Source organism: Gopherus evgoodei, chromosome 6 (assembly GCF_007399415.2).
Source record: "Gopherus evgoodei ecotype Sinaloan lineage chromosome 6, rGopEvg1_v1.p, whole genome shotgun sequence".
Lineage (NCBI taxonomy): Eukaryota > Metazoa > Chordata > Testudines > Testudinidae > Gopherus > Gopherus evgoodei.
In genome coordinates this window covers 91328697-91347427 of record NC_044327.1, presented here as the reverse complement: position 1 = coordinate 91347427, position 18731 = coordinate 91328697, and the positions used below count along the sequence as shown (strand labels likewise).

Genomic DNA, 18731 nt, shown 5'->3' with positions numbered 1-18731 from the left:
GCCATTTGTGGAACTGGGGTAAAAATCTGGGGATTGGTCCTGCTTTGAGCAGGGGTTGGACTAGATGACCTCCTGAGGTCCCTTCCAACCCTGATTCTATGAATATAATAAGGAAACATTACAAAAATCAGAGCATTTGAGATATATTGCAATATGTCCACTGCAGGAGCATATTGGTCAGTTTTCCCAATAGAAATAGGGAAAGAGTTCACAAGAAAACATTTACTATAAAATATAATCTGGTTTACATTAATTTACATTCCATATGTTGCTGCCATTATTATGGGTGCAGTAGTTAATAACAGCATATAATTATTTTAAAGTGGTATAAATGGCTAGAATAGAAGTTAAGGCTGTTCCAGCATGTATTAGCCTGAACTAGGGTGACTAGATAGCAAGTGTGAAAAATCAGGAGGGTATAGTTGCCTATATAAGACAAAGTCCTTAATATGAGGATGGTCCTGATAATATCAAGATATCTGGTCATCCTAGACTGAACCCCCACACAACTTCTTCCTGCAAATATTTTCAGGAGTTTTGAATATTGTCATTAATGGTCAGACTGTATGTGCTTGAAGTTGGACAAAAACAGATCTTAGAAATTACAAAAGATTTGCAGTTATTGGGAAAAAAAAGTGCTGTCATCTTGACACAGTTTCTTTAAAATTGGGCTCCTCTTTACAACTGGAAAATGTTCTATTAGGATTTTAAAGGGCGAGAGAACGCTATGGGGAGAATTAGTGAGAGAAAAGCTCACACTGACTTTGAATGCCAGCACAAAGTGTAAGCGGTAGCTTCTCTAACAATTCAGCCATCACATAGTAACATATCTTAGAACATACCGGTCAAACCAAAGGTCCATCAAGACCAGTATCCTGTCCTCAGACACTGGCCAATGGCAAGTGCCCCAAAGGGAATGAAAAGGCAGGTTATCATCAAGTGATCCATGCCCTGTCACCCAATCCCAGCTTCTGGCAAACAGAGGCTAGGGACACCGTTCCTGCTCATCCTGGCTAATAGCGATCGATGGACCTATCTTCCAGGATTCTATCTAGCTCCCTTTTGAACCCTGTTATAGTATTGGCCTTCACAGCACCCTCTGGCAAGGAGTTCCAGAGGTTGACAGTGCATTGCGTGAAAAAATATTTTCTTGTGTTTGTTTTAAACCTGCTACCTATTAATTTCATTTGGTGGCCCCTTGTTCTTGTATTGTATTATGAAGAGGAGTAAATACTTCCTTATTTACTTTCTTTATACCACTCATGATTTTATAGACCTCTATCATATCCCTCCTTAGTTGCCTCTTTTCCAATCTGAAAATCCCAGTCTTATTAATCTCTCCTCATATGGAAGCCGATCCATACCCATAATCATTTTTGTTGCCGTCTTCTGAACCTTTTCAATTCCAATATATCTTTTTTGAGATGGGGCAACCACATTTGCATGCAGTATTCAAGGAGTGAGCGTACCATGGATTTATATAGAGGCAATATATTTTCTGTCTTATTATCTATCCCTTTCTTGATGATTCCCAACATTGTTGGCTTTTTTGACTGCCACTGCACATTGAGTGAATGATTTAATAGAACTATCCACAATGACTCCAAGATCTTTTTCTTGAGTGTTAACAGCTAATTTAGATCCCATCATTGTATATGTATAGGTTTCAGAGTAGCAGCCATGTTAGTCTGTATTAGCAGAAAGAACAGGAGTGCTTGTGGCACCTTAGAGACTAATGAATTTATTTGAGCATAAGCTTTTGTGGGCTACAGCCCACTTCATCAGATGCACATGAAAGCTTATGCTCAAATAAATTTGTTAGTCTCTAAGGTGCCACAAGTACCTGCTGTTCTTTTTGTATATGTATAAAGATTGTTTTCCAATGTGTATCCTTTTCATTTATCAACATTAAATTTCATCTGCCATTTTGTTGCCCAGTCACCCGGATTTGTGAGATCCTTTTGTAGTTCTTCACAGTCTGCCTGGAATTTAACTATCTTGAGTAGTTTTGTGTCATCTGCAAATTTTGCCATCTCACTATTTACCCCTTCTTCCAGATCGTTTATGAATATGCTAGATAGGACTGGGCCCAGTACCGATCCCTGGGGGACACCACTATTTACCTCTCTCCATTCTGAAAACCGACCATTTATTCCTACCTGTTGTTTCCTATCTTTTAACCAGTTATCAATCCATGAGAGAACCTTCCCTCTTATCTCATGACTTAAGAGCCTTTGGTGAGGGACCTTGTCAAAAGCTTTCTGAAAATCTGAATACACCATATCCACTGGATCTCCTTGTCCACATGCTTGTTGACCTCCTCAAAGAATTCTAGTAGATTGGTGAGGCATGATTTCCCTTTACAAAAACCATGTTGACTATTTTCCAACAAATTATGTTCATCTATGTGTCTGACAATTTTGTTCTTTACAATAGTTTCAACCAATTTGCCTAGTCCTGAAGTGAGGCTTACTGGTCTGCAGTTGCCAGGGTCACCTCTGGAGTCCTTTTTAAAAATTGGTGTCACATTAGCTATCCTCCAGTCATTTGGTACAGAAGCTGATTTAAATGATAGGTTACAGACTACAGTTAGTAGTCCTGCAATTTCACATTTGAGTTCCTTCAGAACACTTGGCTGAATACCATCAGGGCCTGGAGATTTATTACTGTTTGGTTTATAAATTTGGGACAGTTCCTCAGATCTGTCACCCAAAAAGAAAGGCCCAGGTTTGGGAATCTCCCTCACATCCTCAACAATGAAGACCCATGCAAAGAATTCATTTAGTTTCTCCACAATGGCCTTATCGTCTTTGAGTGCTCCTTTAGCCACTATAACTATAGTAGCATAAGTCAACCACGTAGTCTCTGTATGGTGGGTTTAAAATTTCTTTACAAAAAAGGTTTTAAGAAATAATTAGTTTTGTGCCAAACTAAATAGCAGTGAAATAGCTAATATTAGACTTGCTCTTGCTACCATTGAAGCCAATGGCAGAACTTGTTAATAATGCCAACTGGAGGAGGAATGAATCTAATGTTGGTATTTAAATAGTCATTGCTCTGTGTCAGGGTTAACACTATATTGAGTTACATAAGGGAGCTCATAGCTCTCTTTTTCTCTCAGCAGTCATTGGGGATATATTTATAAACATTGTCTCTTGTGTGCATGAATAATCATAGGCAAATGCTAGAATGTATATATTTACATGCACAAGTAGAACACAAATCAAGAACAGATGGGTTTTGCAGAGGTATGTTCTGTCATTTGTGCAGCAAGTCATGATTGCACACATGGAGGTCAGCTTGAGGATCCTTTGAAAATATGATAGCCCTGGGGGGTGGGTACTGTTGTTTACACCCAAAAGGGTTTAGCATGTTGCTATGTGCACGCTTAAGGAACAATCCTGCAAACAGTCACTACTGCAGATCTTTACTCTTGTACTAAGGGTACGTCTACACTACAGGATAAATTTGGATTAGCTAAAACCGATTTTAGAAAACAGATATTATAAAGGCGATTGTGCACGTCCACACTGGGCACATTAATTCGGTGGTGTGCGTCCGTGGTCCGAGGCTAGCGTCGATTTCTGGAGCGGTGCACTGTGGGTAGCTACTGTAAAAGAATGAGGCCAATAATGTTGATTTGCGTCCACACTAACCCTAAATAGATATAGTAATATCGATTTTAGCGTTACTCCTCTCGTTTTGTAGGAGTATAGGAATCGATTTAAAGAGCAGTGTAGTGTGGACGGGTGCAGCGTTAAATCGATTTAACGCAGTTAAAATCGGTTTAACAGCGTAGTGTGGACCAGACCACAGTCTCATAGGTATCAGTGGGATTCTGCAGCGTAGTAAAGGTAATCAAGAGTGCTTTGGGCAGGGACTGAGTCATTTGTATCCTTTCTAATACAGAGCCCAGGACCAATGCTTAATAATAGTAGCCAAAATACTTTGCAATATTTAATAATTTACTAACAAACAAAAACCTGACCAAGGAGTAGCAGGCTCCGTATACAGCACTATGGACTCTTCTGGTGTTGCTGCCTGAGGGTGCTCTGCAGCCCGAGCGAGGACACTCATTCCTTCAGTGTTATTCCAAGGTAAGCATCAAGGTCTGGGCCCCTAAGATTTGTCACCCTTTTCTGAGCAGCATTTGGCACGGAGGCAACCCTCCCATTGCATTAGGCAGTGAAAGGTAGGAGGGCTGGGAGAGAACTCTCTGGAAAGTCCCAGCTCTGGGAGGAAGGTTTCCTCCCTCCAGGCAGCTCTCTCATGATTCTCTTCAGCTGCAGCGCTTCGCTCGCACGTTGCTAGTGCGTGGGCGAGTCCGAGCCTGGGAGTCCTGAAACCCCGCGGCGCGCAGCCTTCTTCTCGGCTCCATCTGTGAACCCTTATTGTGTCTGTCTGCCAGGCTCCTCCTCCCAGTGCGCCGCCGTCCCGCCGCGACCCCAGGGGCTCCTGCTAGCGCTACGCGTACGCTCCTCTTGAGGCACCCCACGTCGTTCTCTCCATTGACCACCCTGCTGAGCCTCCCAATGAACCTGCATTTCCTCTGCGGGAAACCCCATACCTCCCCTACGCCCCCTTTACACTGGGACACCCCCATCCCCTTCTACCCCCCCGGACACTCCCATGCCCCCTCCACCCCCTTTACCCTAGGGTACTCCATCTCCCCTTCACTCCTTATCGTACACACTACCTCAGGACACCCCCACCCCCTCACTACCTTCCCTCCCTAGGGCACCCCCACTGCACCCTTTCCCCTCTAGCTCAGGCCACTCCCGTCCCCTCTCCAGCCCCCCGTGCCACACTGGGTCACCCCTGTCATTGCACCGTCTCTAACCACGGTCACCCCCACACCCCCTTTCAGCCCTTCTAGCTCAGGACGCCCCCTACCCCGTGATACGCCCTATCGCTTCCTCAACCCCGAGGAAACCCTTGCCCCGTTACACCTCCCGATCCTGTCTGCGACCCCCCGCCCGGCCGGCCGGCGCGCCTCTGTCTGGCCCTGGCTTGGTGGCGGCGATGGCGGAGCGGGGGACGTCAGTGTAAGTGGGCCGGTCCTGGGCTGGGCAGGGCAGAGCCTCCTCCCTCCCTCCCGCTGCAGGGTCCGCGCTAAGCTCCCAGCCCTGTGCCTCAGTGAATGGGGCGGGGGGAGCCCGGCCGCCGGGGGGGCAAAGGCAGGGCCCGGGGAGCCGGAGTGAGAGGAGTACCAGCTCTCTGTGCCGCCTGGCACCGGGGATTACCAGCCCGAGGAGCCTGCAAAGCCGCAGCACTGAAGTTGCAAGGGGCAGGCGGGTAAGTTGGGAAACAATTGGGATCGTTTCCATTCATTGCATGTGTCTGCAGCCCTAGCAGAGGGCAGCCTGGCTGCACCACTAGCAAACCAGGGAAGAACTGGGGGTGGGGGCGACTTACGCGGCAAGCTTCCCTGCATGTGGTTTACTCTAGCCACAAAATAGACATAGTTGGTGGTTGGAGACGGGAGTTTGGGGCTCACGAGTTCCTGTGTGTGTAGAAACTGGAATGTTGAAAGAGACCTTGAGTGCTCGGTATTGTTGTGCGTGGGTGAGAAAGAGACAGAGGGATACAGCGATCCTGCTAGTTTACAGCTTTGGTGTATTCGAAACAGCTGCGGCACAAAAAAGTGGGGATCCCACGGACAGGTTTGGGCAGGGGCGATGGAACGAGTTAAATCCTCTTATAACCCGTGAAACAACAACAACAACCGGCAAAACGGTGTAACTTCTCAACACATTTCCCTCAAACTTCAGTTCACGGTTTGGGCGGAGGACCCCTTGGCATAAAACTTTACAGCTGCATACTGCTTTGTTGTAAAGCTGTATGTGAGGCTGTGTTGCATAGGGCGCTTCTGCTCTGCTCGCTGGCTGGCTGTAACGACTCTAGCCTCCTTGCTAGAGCAGTTGCCCTTCCCTGTGTGATACATAAAGCAAGCAGATAAATCTGCCACTCGCTTTATTGCTCTGCTGCCTGCTGTGTCTCTCCAGTGTGGAAAATGAGTACGTTGTTTTCCTCTGTGATCCTTTTGGCTGTGTCAGGGGGAAGGAGCCCTCAATGTGGCACATACACTTTTGGTTGGGAATGAAAGGACTTTCTGCAATAATAACCCAGGCTCTCCAGTATGAACTGTTGTGTGTTTTTAAGTTTATGAAGGCACAAGTAACAATATGTAAGAAATTATGTATATAGCTGGGGTTTTGGTCACTCACCCACTAACAAAACATCTTCAAGCTGCTTTTCTTTATCCTGCTATGTTTTTGTGGGTGATACTATATATTAAAGAAAAATCACAGTTCAGATGGTTGTTTTGGGTGAATTTAGTTTGTGAAGTGTTGAATCATGTGCATTGCTATATGTTAAATAACTGAATTTAGTTAAACACATGTTTTTGATTGTTTTGTACTGCAGTATTTATTAGTTTAGGAACAGTAAAAGACCATCTAACAGGATCACATAAATATAATTATCAGAGAAGTTTCAACTGGGGTGATGGAGAAATGAGGGAGTTACAAAAACAACAATAAGGCTTATACCCTACCAACACTCCTCAGGCCTTTTCTGTATTTTTCATGTATCTGTTTTGTTATTTTACTTACACTCACCAGTCACTGATTGCAACTTCACATACATGCTTTCTTGTCTCAGAGCAACATATTGAGAACTTGATAGAGCAGCCATGAATAAAACCAGATTTTGTCTGATGTTTAGTGGTGTGTTGATAACCATGCCCTGTATCAGTACTATCAGGATTATGCTTCTGCCTTGGGCACTCATTTGTAGTCACAATCCTTTCCCATGCTGTGTTTTAGAAAGCAGAGATTCATATTTCCTTTCAAAGCTCACTTTCTTCCTCACCTCCGATATCTCCCTCCCCTTTGGTTTTCTAGGCTTTGGTTTAAACTAAGCTACAGGAAATGGGGGGTGAAGGGGGGAGAAGGGGGAGAAACGGGAGGAAATGGATAAAATATAAATAGCAATAAAAAGTTTTTGTTGTTGTTCGGGACAAACTTGTTAATACATCACATGTATGAAGTGGTGTTATATTCAGTCTTAGTAATTTATACACTTAAAAGCAAACCACAAGGCGGTACTCCGACTCCCTAACACGCACATGCAGCCACATGCATTCACTCATCATTTCTACTGTAGTGGTAAGTCTTGTGTTGGGATGAGGATGAGGGGAAGAAACAAAGGGAAATAGTAATTGCTTTGATCCCTTTTCGAGTTATGGCTTGCTGTCATGGAAATTACATCTGTTGTCCTGTAGTATACCAGTGTTTAACTTGTTATGATTTATTAAATGCCTCACCATTGGTTCAGTGAAAACTCTTCATGTTAGGAGCTGCCTTGGTTGTCTGTGTTTTGTACTGTTGGTGCTAAACAAAAAAATACTGTTAAACTAGTCTTTCATTATTTTGCATACTACAGCACTATAGAGATTATTTCTTAAATATTTATTACTTCTACATGAGGATGCATTCTTTCAAAAGTCATCTGTCCTGAGGGATATCAAGAATAAACTGTTCTCACTTATCAACCCTGTATTTTCAGTTGTTTTATTTTTACTATGTGAGGCACATCAGTATAGAACAGGGTTTCTCTACCCATGGGTTGCGACACAAAACTGGATCACCAGAATGTGTCAAAGGGTCATGTGGGGGAGGGGAGAGTCGGGTCCTGCTCTTGGAGGGAGTGGGGTAGTTGCAGAGCCCACCCCACACTCACTCTGCAGTGGCAGCTGCTGCAGCTGTGTTCTAGTGGGGTGGGCTGGCTGGTTGGGCTTGGCTCCCCAGTACAGGTGTGGCGACCTGGTGCATGGGGATGCACGCTGCTCAAGTTTGGCCCTGTTGCCCCTCTGTAGAGGTGACAACAGACCTACCAGGCCAAATTTAAGTGAGTGGCACCGTGACCCGATGCACCAAGTCGCAATGCCACTCCACCATTGACAATTTTTAAATCAAGATTGAATACTTTTAAAATGATGTGCTTTAGGAATTATTTTGCTGAAGTTCTGTGACCTGTGATATACAGGAGGTCAGGGTAGATGACCACAATGATTCCTTCAGGCCTTGGAATCTATGAAGCATGCAGATTGGGTCCAGCGGAGGGTCTGGTCCAAACCTGAGCAGTGCTGTTACTCCAGACGTTGCAAAGTCCGGAGCAGAAAGCTGGGCCCAGGGATTGGGCAGGAGCTGCCACTATAGCACACATGATACATTTATTTAGTACTTATTAAGTTAGTTTATATATTATGTAATATTTATTTAGTAAACAGATTTTTTTGCACTATCAATATTTACTGGGTCATGACAGGCCATCAAGATTTACAAATGGGTCCTGAGCCAAAAAAAGTTTGAGAATCTTTGCTATAAAACAGAGGTCCTCAAATTGTGGTCTGCAGACCACCAGTGGTCCGCAAGCTCCATTCAGGTGGTCCGCAGATAGTTCTCTCTAAGGTACGCCCATGGGCAGCCACACACAAGAGAATGAAGGGCCATCCGCCTAATTAGTGGAGCTGTGCAGGTGTGGCTCCATTAATTAGGTGCCTGGACCCTGGAGAAGATGCACTTGTAAGGTGAGGTGGTGGCCTTGGGGGGGAAATAGAGGGTAAATGGGAGGGAGCAGTGAGTTGAGAAGACGGGGTGGGGGGAACTTGGGATGTGCAGGGCTGCAGCGGCCAGAAAGAGGCGACTTTCCCTGGCTTAGGCAGCAAAGAATCCTATGGCACCTTATAGACTAACAGACTTTTTGGAGCATGAGCTTTCGTGGGTGAATACTCACTTCATCATCTGATGAAAGCTCATGCTCCAAAACGTCTGTTAGTCTATAAGGTGCCACAGGATTCTTTGCTGCTTTTACAGATCCAGACTAACACGGCTACCCCTTTGATACTTTCCCTAGCTTCAGGGCTGCAGCCGCCAGGGGAGAGACGGCCCTCCTTCCCAGCCCCAGCTCGGGAGCTGCTACAGTGGGGACACATCCATCGCATTACAAAGGTAAAACTACTGGTATTAAAATATGAGTTGTGTGCTTTTATTTGTAGAACAAAAAAATATTCATTATTAAGTTTTTTTTTTATATAGCACTTTTATCCAAAGTGCTTTACAATAGTTAACTAATGGTACAAACAACATTTGGAAAGTTAATTAAGTGGTCTGCTGAGACCCTCAGCAATTTTCAAGCGGTCCCTGGGAAAAAAAAAAATTGAGAACCATTGCTATAGAACGTCAGTGAGACCATAGTGTGATGTGTGGAAAGAAAGTCTATTCATTACCCTTTCAAAAACAAACCCCAAACTAAGTGTTAAATATTTTAACATGTTAATACACTGCTGAACTGATTTTTGTTGAGATTGTGGAGATTTGTAGGCTTTTAATAATAAAGGCAAGGCTAACATTTTAAAATTTAATTGTAATTTATTAAGTGTATGTAATTGTCTTAATTAATAATACACGATCTCTCAAATGAAATGATCGTAGCATTGGTGGTATTACTATTCAGCTAAGTTTGTGAGTATTTCCATTATAAACTGATAAATATTAGCCTGGATATTCAAGTTTTGGGGGGAGGAGACTCGTCCAAAACTGTTTCTTTTGGCCATTGCTGGATGATTAAAAATTGATCATCTTAATACTGAAAAGTGGTGGGGAAAATATGTATCCAAACTTACTTACCTTCTTCATCCTTCTGTCTGTCTTATCTATTTAGATTGTAAGCTCTTTGGAGCAGGGACTTTTCTCACTATATGTATGTACAGTACCAACTGCAACTGAGCCCTGCCTCATTTGGAGCTTATATGTGCTATTATAACTAGTAAAGTATGAGTATGAGTATTTGGTCATCTCTAGTGACTGACCTACATAAGAGCAAATCTTTACTATAACTGTCAGCTAATAGAGCAGATGAGGTGGGTGAGGTAATATCTTTTATTGGACTAACTTCTGTTGGTGAGAGAGACAAGCTTTCAAGTTTACACAGAGCCCTTCTTCAGGCTTGGGAGACTTAAAGGCATCCCAGCTAAATACAAGGTCGAACTTTAGTTAGGGCTTGGCTACACTTGGAGATGTGCAGCGCTGGGAGTTACAGCTGTCTTCGTACTGTGTAGGGACAGCGCTGCAGTGTGGCCACACTGACAGCTACCACCGCTGCAGTGTGGCCACATTTGCAGCATTTGCAGCGCTGTTGAGAGTGGTGCATTGTGGGCAGCTATCCCACAGAGCACCTCGTCCCATTTTAGCGCCGTGGGTTGTGGGAAGGGGACGGAAGGGTGTGGGTCATTCCGCTTCCTGTCCCAACGCCCCGTGGTGCAGCGCTTCACATCCCAGCAGTCACTGTTTTTCCATCTACATTTGGCACCATCCTGAGTCTCCCAACGGTTTGTGTGCAGTGCGATTTCTGTGGGAAATGGAGCCCGAGCTGCTGAGGACTTTGCTGATGAGTGTCGCCAGCACATCATATTTGGCAGTTGAGCTATTCCTTCAGCTCCAAAGTGACAGTGAGGAGTCAGACAATGATATCAAGTCGCCTGACGCGTGTGACACTAAATTGCTTGTGGCATTCACGGAAATGCTCAGCACCGTGGAACGCCGCTTTTGGGCTCGGGAAACAAGCACTGAGTGGTGGGATCACATCGTCATGGAAGTCTGGGATGACGAGCAGTGGCTGCAGAACTTTCGAATGAGAAAAGCTACTTTCATGGGACTGTGTGCTGAGCTCGCCCCCACCCTGCGGCGCAAGGACACGAAATTGAGAGCTGCCCTGCCAGTGGAGAAGCGAGTGGCTATTAGTCTGGAAGCTGGCAACTCCAGACAGCTACCAATCGGTTGGGAACCAGTTTGGAGTGGGAAAGTTGACCGTTGGAATCATGTTGATGCAAGTTTGCAGGGCCATTAATCACATCCTGCTAAGAAGAACCGTGACTCTGGGGAATGTGCAGGACATTCTGGATGGCTTTTCACAAATGGGTTTCCGTAACTGTGGAGGGGCGATAGATGGGACGCATATTCCTATTCTGGCACCACCCCACCTGGCATCAGAGTACATTAATCGCAAGGGGTATTTCTCTATGGTTCTCCATGCGCTTGTGGATCAGCGTGGGCGTTTCATTGACATTTACACAGGCAGGCCTGGAAAGGTGCATGATGCACGCATCTTTCGGAACACTGGCCTGTTCCGGAAGCTGCAGGCAGGGACTTTTTTCCCAGACCGGAAGATCACAGTAGGGGACGTTGAAATGCCCACTGTGATCCTTGGAGACCCCGCTCTACCCGTTAATGCCTTGGCTCATGAAATCGTATACAGGAAAGCTTGACAGGAGCAAGGACCGGTTCAACTACAGGCTGAGCTGGTGCCGAATGACTGTGGAGTGTGCTTTTGGCTGTTTAAAGAGCCGCTGGAGATCTCTTTATGGGAAGCTAGACTTGAGGGAAAGCAGCATCCCTGCGGTTATATCTGCGTGCTGTACCCTCCATAATATTTGTGAAGGGAAGGGTGAAACATTCAGTCAGGAATGGACCTCCGAGTTTCAACACCTGGAGGCTGAATTTGCACAGCCAGAAAGCAGGGCTACTAGAGAGGCCCAGCACAGGGCTACAAGGATTAGGGATGCCTTGAGGGAGAATTTGAGGCTGAAAGCCAACAGTAATGTTTAGTACCTTGCATGGGAGTGAAGTGCAGTGGTTACAATGATTTGTAGTGCCTGTTTTGTCCTTGGGGTACGGTATCTTTCACTTTCTGCAATAATAAAAACTGTTTTAAAAGCCAAGAAATCATTTATTGAAAAGAAATTAAGTAAAAGGGCAGCGGGGTAGGGTGGTGAACTGTACAGTCAGAGGTTTGAATATGTCCTGCCTGGAGTGCTGTGCAATGATTGCTGCACTTCAGGATACCTATACTGCATGGTAATGGGGGTTGAGTGTAGAGGGTAGGGGCCGTAGTTCTCAGGGCTGGTTGGTGAACGTACAGGTGTTGGGGGCAGCTGGTGGTGGTAAGAACCTGAATGCTGGAGAAGGGGGTTTTGAGCTGACATTGGGGCACAAAGGAGAGAGTTTTGGGACGGGGGGAGGGCAGCATGGTAGTGCTCTGCCTGCATGGCTACGAGTGACTGGATACAGTCCGTTTGGTGTGCCAGGAGGCTTATCAGCTGCTTCGTGCTTTTCTTCTTAGCCAGTTCCTTTCTTCTGCTTTCTCTTTCCCTCCAGTGTTGCATTTTTTCTCTCCAGTCCTGCAGCTTCTTACTCTCTCTGGCAGACTGATTCATAACTGCTTTCACCATATCTTCTTTGCTTTTTCAAGGCTTTCTCCTCAGGTTTTATAGCTTTTCAGCAGTCTGTGATAAGGCCAGTCCATTTCTAGCAGTAGTCAAGGACACTGTTATTAGAAAAAAGATAAAAATTGAAACATTTAACAGAGAGGCAGCATTGTGTATAATCACAGTGAAGGAGTTTACAGTCTCATTTTAGCATACTTTCCACATACCAAATACAGCACAGAGAGCCCACAGCAGCGAAGGCATGGTGAGTAAGAGGGAATGAGTGCAGGAGTTAATTAATCCTGGAAGCCATCTCGCTGTCACGGCTCACCTGGGAAGGGGAACTGATTGGTTCAGGGCTGCGCTGGGGTTTCTGTGTGTTGGGGAAAGCAGAGAGCTGCGGGGGGACCTTCATTGAACACTATCCCTACATTTTCCACAGGAGTTAATCCTGGAAGCCATCTCACTACCGCGGCTCACCTGGGAAGGGGAACTGATTGGTTCAGGGCTGCACTGGGGTTTCTGTGCATTGGGGAAAGCAGAGAGCTGCGGGGGGACCTGCAGTGAACACTATCCCTGCATTTTCCACAGGAGTTAATCCTGGAAGATATCTCACTGCTGCGGGTTACCTGGGAAGCAAGGGAGGGTCTTCTACAGCAATGCGGATTCCGCCCTGGCCCCTATGCAGCTTGCCTGCGTGGAGCAATGGTCCTCTCACCCCGCGCGGCACAGTGGCGCGGACGCGTTAGCCTGACTGGGACAAGGACCACAGTGGCTCTCCCTATAAACTTGCAGAAGCGCATTGCCCACGCTCTGGCAGAAACTTTTGAAGAGATTACCGAGGCCGATTACCGCGACGTGATAGACCACTTCAATGGGCTATTCCACATCTAGGCATGCATGCATGCAGCCATAACCCCACCCTCCTCTCCCGAAACATTTCCATCCTGAAAATAAAAGCTGCTTACCGGGAACCCGCTCCTCTGCTTCTTCTTCACCAACAAGTTCCAGCTGCTGTGACTGGCTAGCTTCCTCCTGGCTTGAGAAGAGCTCCTGGCTGCATGTCTCCTGGGACTCCGGGGTGTCTCCCCCCACCCCAGTACCCTCACTCTCGGTTTCCTCCCCCTCCTCCCCCTCCCTCTTCTCTCCCTGCTCCAAATTGTCCATTGTGGTCCTCGGTTTGGCAGTGGGGTCACCCCCAAGTATCGCGTCCAGCTCCTTGTAAAAACAGCAGGTTGTGGGGGCAGCACCTGAGCGGTGGTTTCCCTCTCGGGCTTTGCAATAGGCACTCCGCGGCTCCTTTACTTTAACCCTGCACTGCACCGTGTCCCGGTCATGGCCCCTTTCCATCATGGCCTTTGATATCTGCCCATAGGTATCATAATTCCTATGGCTGAAGCGCAGCTGTGACTGCACAGCTTCCTCACCAAAAACACTGATGAGGTCCATCAACTCGCCATTGCTCCATGCTGGGGCTCGTTTGGATCACTGATTGATTGCACTCCACCTGGCTGAGCAAACAGGAAGGAGATTTTTAAAATTCCCAGGGCATTTAAAGGGCAGGTCACCTGAGGCCAGGGCAGTAGAGTGCGAACTGATGATCAGAGTGGCTGAACAGGCATTCTGGGATACCTCCTAATACCCTGCAGGCCAATTACAGCGCTTTTGGTGGCCACACTTGATGAGCAGCGCTGCATCACCAGCGCTGCAATCGTTATACCCCAAGCAGACCAGGTGTACAGCCAGCGCTGCAACCAGGGCGTTGCAGCCCTGGATGTGCCTTGCAAGTGTGGATGGTTACTAAGTTGCAGCACTGTAAAGCCACAACCAGCGCTGCAACTCTCTAGTGTAGCCAAGCCCTTAGTGTTCTTCTTTAGTTCAAACAGTATCAGTTCATGCTTTTAGCATTGAAGGTCCTAGTTTCAAACCCCGTTGATGACCAAAGTAAAAAGTAGTTGTGTGGGGGTTTTGGTTGTTTCAGTGTGTGAGACAGTTTCCCGTAACTTATTTCACTTTAGCAATGGATTCTTGTTGTCAGTAAAGAGAATAGATTATATATAAAGAATCATGATGTTTGATTTTTATATTGATTCAGCATATAGCAGATAACAATAATTTTCTTCTAATATATGCTTATCAGTAACAGAAAAATGTTGGAATATTGTGACATTGGCTATGGCACCCGATGAAAGAGTGGTTCTCGTTACCATTATATTTTGTGCAAGTACAGAATTATTTTAAAATAGATAATACTTGACTGTTTGCCCAGTCTGGTGTGGGAGTAGAGAGCTACTGGTGCAGGGAGTGAGGAGTGAGTCCTGTATTGGTGCTAGCTATGGGTCGACCACTAGCTCCATTCTCAGTACCTTGCATATTTCTATGCCCCCAGTCCAAGCAGCAGCAAGCTTCTGGGAGTTTTCCCCTCCAGCACCCCAAAGCTGGCTCCTTACAAGGGAGGAGTCTTGTGTCTTACACAGGGAAAGCCCAAACAAAGCCATAGGACCACTGCATTGCCCCAGCATCCCCTGGATCCAGAACTATGCAGGGGAGACACCCCCCGCCACTAGGACCCATGTTGTGCTTTCTCTCTCCCTAAACATATCGCATCTAGGAAAGAAACTCTACAGAAGAAGTAGCCAAGACCGGATGGACTGATCATACTTCTCCAGTTTTTACTAGATATCTTTGTGCTGCACTCACTGTCTGTTTGTTGTTTTCCCATCCCCCATCCTCCAAGGGTCTCTTAATCTCAGCTTCATTCCACATTAGCCCCTAATATTCTGCTCCTTCTTCTCACCCAGTTTGTTCCCCTTACCTCCCTTTCCTTGTTTTTCCATTTAGCTAATCCCCTTTTAGTCCCCATCCCATCCCATCCCACCCCATCCCATCCCACAGTCATGGAGCTAATATTACATTTTCTGCCATCATATTGATAGCCCTGCTTCTATGTTGAATCACTTTCCCCTACACTTTGTCTTGACCACTTAGATTTAAAGTTCCTTGGGGCATGGACTGACAACTGCCCTTGTGTTTGCACAGTACCTGGCACAATGGGATCCCAGTCTTGGTTGATCCCTAGGCACTACCATAATAGATATGATTAACAAGCTGGATCTCTGCCTGACTCAGCTGATTTTTCTGCCACAAGGATAATTAGAGCAACCCAGGAAGCCCCTACCTCAAATCAAGAAGCAGAGGACAGGGCTGCAATATGGAAAATTAGCACTTTAACAACAAGCATAGTGTATCTTCTTTTAAAAGAAAGATAAAACTACCAGTTATGAGTCTAATTTACAATTGTACAGAATTTCAGTAGAATTAAAAGTAGCACTACCACTATTCTAAAGATTAATATAAAGGCTGTTTATGTCCCAAAACCAGAGTTCAGGGTTTTATGTGAAATCATCTGCAGGAGCTGATGTCATAATACTTAAAACAGAAAAGAAAGTTGTATTCCCTGCTATTTAAGGTATGAGTAATATCATTAACAGTTGCTGGGGAAACTAGGCATCCATGCCTCATCAAGTAAAGGAAGGAAAAAGAGATTTGTAATTCCAGTAGAATTAAGAGGTCCTAAACTGTGTTGCTTCATAGATTTGCAGGAGCAGAAGGGAATGTTGTGATCATCTACTGTAAAACATGTTGCTGTATAACACCAGCAATAGAACTTCCCCAAAATAATGTCTAGAGCAGATCTTTTAGAAAAAAAATCTGATCTTTCACTGCAGTCACCCCTTAACCATCTATCTGTTAAGCTTAATAGACTGAGCTTCTTGAGTCTTTCGCTATAAGGCATGTTTTCTAATCCTTTAATCACTCTCGTGGCTCTTCTCTGAATCTCTTCAATTTATCAACATCCATCTTGAATTGTGGGCATCAGAACTGGACACACAAGTGATTTTTTAGGCCGAGCACATTGCACATACCAGGGGCTCCTTGTATCCCTCTGTTCTCACCACTGTGCGCAATTCTCCCATCGCCCTCTATATCAGGGACTCCCTGTAAACATCTGCTCCCCCAACTCATCCTTCATGCCAGTGACTCTGTGTGCCCTATTCCTCCCTTCCATGCCAAGGTCCCCAGTCATATTCCCAGTGCTGGGGGCTGTGTGTGTGTGTGTGTCTCCTTTTTCTTGCCCCTCTAAAGTACCTTTCATTCTTCCAATTTGGAAGGTCAGGTGGATGGCTTGTGTCCGCTTTTCTCTATCCCAGTATGGAGCAGGCTTTGGGGAGGCAATGAGCTAGGAGGGAGAATGCGCTCCCTGCAGTGAGACACTTAACAACTGTGGGATGCATCCTTAGCCAGTGGGGGAAACATAGGGAGTGCAGAGGGAGCTAAGAGCAACTTTTAAACTGCTAATTGCTCACTGCCAGGGGATCTGTGTGCCTCCTCCCCCAGTGCCAGGGGATCTGTGTGCACCCCCTCCTCCCAGTGCCAGGGGCTCTGTGGGATCCCTCCATTTCCTGCCCACTGCCATTCTTGTTTCTTTCCTTTCTGTCTGGGAGATAAGTCCTTCTGTATGACAACTTTTATAAATTCAACTGGGAAAATGGCAGAGGTGAGATGAGGCATGATGTTATGCTAGAAGGTGTTAATGGCTCCATCAACTGGATTTCTGATCTATAAACAATTGCAGACCTGATTACAGCTGATGGGTCTGCTAACCACATTCCAGGGGCAGCGTGTTCCCCATTTTCCCCCTTTTGATTTTCTGATTTTCACCAAAATCAACAGGGTATTATCTGTTAATGCTGAGAACATTCCTGAAATTTTGGAATTGATTGGCTGTGGTGTTCAAAAGTTATCACATTACATCCAAACAGAGGAATGTCTTTGAGTTGACTATTGGGCTTGGCAAATCATTTAAAAAAAATTAGGACCCCAAAATTGTAGTGACATCCTATTTCTTTTATCGCATCTGAGGGAACTTTGAAGTCTCATATTAACATGTCACTATTACAAAATACACCACTGACATTTACTTGAAAGTATGAATTATGATGATGAATAATTTAAACTAGATATTTCACTTTCTTAGAGATGTATGTCTATTTGGTAATGCCTTATCCTTGCTTTTTCATTATGTTTGTTCACCTACTCTCTAATTTGTAAATTACAGCAACTCTGAATGGGTGTCCCAGTCATTAGTCAGTTTTACAATGTATTGTTTTCAAATACATTGATTTTTTAAGTATAGGCATTTTACTGTTGATTTGGGATCTTAAATATTTCTTACAATTTCATTTTGATTAGTTTTTAAACAAACTCCTGACTTTTTCACTTGTATTTAGACTTCAGGAGGTCAGATATAGCCAATACGCATATGATTTTTAAGGTTTTTAGGAAGTTACTCAAATGAATCCAAGCCTCAGTCCAATGTATAGAGTGCTCCCAAGGTGTTTTCATATAAGGAAGTGCTTCAAGAAAGACTAAACCCACAAAGAAAAAATAAATTGTAAATTGACTGTTATTGCCAGATAAATGACTACAGGTATACCGTAGCAGGTCCTAGTTTTGAAAATGTGAATATTTGCTGTTTTGTTTCACATTGAAGATATTTTAAAGGGGATAGTGATGGTGTTTGAGACTGGTCAGTCTTGACCATATGATTCTAAAAATTGACCCTATTGGTAAGTCTACATTTCTCTGTGGAAAGCAAAGGCTTGGAGGATAAATTTGGGGAGAGGTTTCCCCAGTTTTCCTTATCTTCTTTTGTCAGTAGTCACAATGTCTTTTCCAGCTTAAAGCTTCATAATGATCTTGGATATCAGTTTTTGGAAGAAACCAAAAGGTTTGGACATGTTTGTGTGTACAGATATACAGTGAAATTTGTTACTATTTACTTTTATTTATATGGTTTTTGAATTATTCCTCTTATTTTTTTGAAGACTGAAAACTAAACATAACCCTGGGAGAAACATCCTGCTGCATAGCAGCCTGCTGCCAAATCAGATATAGCCCCCTGACAAATGAACACAGGAGACATCAGCTTTCCCCCTCATTTCAAATTATTTTGCTGACAGTACTATCCTGTCATCTGACAGACTGGAAGCATTGTTGGAGTCTTGTCTTATCTGTAATTGCCTTATTTTTATGTGAGATCAATACAATTCATGAATATCTTTTTTACTACCACCTGACACATTACATGTTTCATATTTATGTATAATTTGATAATTCAGTCAATAAGACTACTGATGATCTGTTCCAGATAAATAATACCAATAATTAAAAAAATCCATTTTAGTGGGTTTCCAGTCTAATAGCATGATGAATTAAGTTGCATTGTATGGTCTTGGCCCCTTTCACCTTGAAAGAGTGCCTCTGGTTCCATGCATTTCTTTAGCTCTTCTGTTAAGGCATTTTTTGATATTTAAAAATAAACAAAATTTCTTGTGAGCTTAGTGATTGTAACCCTATTTTTTGTGCCAGACAGATGCAATTCAGGCCTAGTCTGAACAAA

At 44.7% G+C, this 18731-nt stretch overlaps 1 protein-coding gene across 1 annotated transcript in view; it reads left to right on the top strand.

Moving 5' to 3' along the window:
* Nucleotides 1-5209: 5209 nt before the first annotated feature.
* The window catches only part of LHFPL2 (LHFPL tetraspan subfamily member 2), a 235518-nt gene continuing 221996 nt past the window's right edge, over nucleotides 5210-18731 (top strand). Inside the window, exons 1-2 of the mRNA XM_030566213.1 lie at nucleotides 5210-5295; nucleotides 8920-9014. The gene's annotated coding sequence lies outside the window, so the exon portion shown is untranslated. The remainder of the gene's footprint in view (nucleotides 5296-8919; nucleotides 9015-18731) is intronic.